Here is a 1,781-nt window from a genome sequence, read left to right as displayed (position 1 = left end):
GACTAGTTTCTCATATTTCATACGTTTCCCATTTTTCTAAGAGAGTTTCTTTAAATAAACTACTTCGTAAAAATGGATTGAGCTTAAAAATTCACTAGGACAAATGAATACTAGGCACAAAATGGGCAAAATATCAGGTAGTGCAACAGGCAGAATGCTCTCATTGAGCATATAGCCAGACTTGATCTTCAGCACCCTGATCATCATCAGGACTGAGCCCTGAGCACAGAGACAGGGCTGAGCACACCCAGGTGTGGCTTAATCAAAGCCCACCCACAAATGTTTCCCTCAATTCCCTGTTCTGTCACAATCACATCTCAGGGTTTATTCCCACTGGTGACTGTCAAATACACTTACTTTGCTTCTTCATCCTCCACATGAGGACGATCATCTGACATTTGTCTTTTTCTTCTCAGCTCACTTATTATAACAGCTTCCAATTCCATCCAACTTTCAGCCAGGTGAAGCTTTCACCTCTTCTCACAGTTGAGCGGTATTGCACGTGTGTTTGTACAAGCTCTTTATTCACTCATCTCTTGTGGGCACTTGCGTTGTTTCCAGATCCTGGCTGCAGTCAACAATGCTTTGATGAGTACAGGTGTGGAGATGTCCTTCAGGCTGAGCCAAACCACAGTCTCTCCAGTGAAAAATGAGGTTCCTATCTGGCACACCCCCACTGGCACTTACTCATTTCTGGCTTTGTGTTACACATTTGTGAGTCCCCATGTGAGTGATATTTTATTTTCACTTTGATTTGCATTTCCCTTATAATCAATGATGACGAATTTCCTTTGCCTCTGGGTCAATTTCACATCTTGAGACCATGTCATTCCTTTCCACATTTTTGAATCGGTTTTTCTGTTGGAGAGCTTTAAGAGCGCTTTATGTATCTTGGATACTAGTCCTTTATCTTGTGTATGGTCTCAAAATCCTTTCAATCAGCAGAATGTCTTTTAATTGTAGGGCACATTGCTCATAGAATGCAGAAGTTTTCTAGTTTGAAATAGTTCCGTTTCTGTTTTTATTACCTTTGCCACTTGAGTTCTTACATTTCAGACTTCACTGTGGTCATGATTTTGGAGAGTCTTGCCTATGTTTCCCCAATGGATTTTTCAAGATTCAAGTGCAATATAAAAATTTTAACTTATTTGAGTTAATTTTTGTTTACAGCGTGAAAGAGGGGTCTATTTTCCCTTATTGCTTCTGTTTTATTCTTTTTCTTATTTTTCACGACTGTCTGAGATTTCTAACACCTTACTCTGGATGGAGCAGGTCAAGATCTCAAACCGTTTCATAATTGCAAGCACTGTGGGAAAGCACAGGGTCACTCCAGACCCAAGTATGATGAAGGTTTGCACCTAATTTCATTTTTTTAATTGTGACTATCTAGTTTTCCCGTAATCATTGGCTAAAGAGGTTTCCTTGCTCCAATTCATGCACTTCTTCATAAATAAATTGCTCATGCATCTGAGAGTTTCTCCCTGACCTCTCAATCCTATGCCATTGAGAAGAGACTTTTTTTCTTCCAGTACCAACCAATTTTGATTGCTAAAGCTTTGTGTCAGATTTTAAAGTCTGGGGACACAATGCCTCCCATTTTTCCTCAAGATTGCTTTGGCTATGTCAGGAGTTTTGTAGCTTAATGCAAATTTTAGAAAAATTTACTCCATGTCCTTGAATAAAGCCATGGAAATTTTATCGGAATTTGCTGTTTCTGTAAACTGCTTTGAGTTAAGATAGTCATTTTCAAGATGCCGATTCTTATGATCCTTAAACCAAGA

The 1,781-nt window shown here is 39.1% G+C and overlaps 1 non-coding gene across 1 annotated transcript; it reads right to left on the bottom strand.

Annotated features, from left to right (window-relative positions):
* Positions 1-1,231: 1,231 nt before the first annotated feature.
* LOC130031307 (small nucleolar RNA SNORA9) lies at positions 1,232-1,358 on the bottom strand. Its single transcript, XR_008793654.1, has one exon. It is a non-coding gene; the product is annotated as a small nucleolar RNA SNORA9 (small nucleolar RNA).
* Positions 1,359-1,781: the final 423 nt, after the last annotated feature.

Source organism: Sorex fumeus, unplaced genomic scaffold, assembly GCF_029834395.1.
Source record: "Sorex fumeus unplaced genomic scaffold, SorFum_2.1 ptg000046l, whole genome shotgun sequence".
Classification (NCBI taxonomy): Eukaryota; Metazoa; Chordata; class Mammalia; order Eulipotyphla; family Soricidae; genus Sorex; species Sorex fumeus.
The sequence above is the reverse complement of the archived record's forward strand: the minus strand, read 5'-3'. Positions and strand labels throughout refer to the sequence as shown.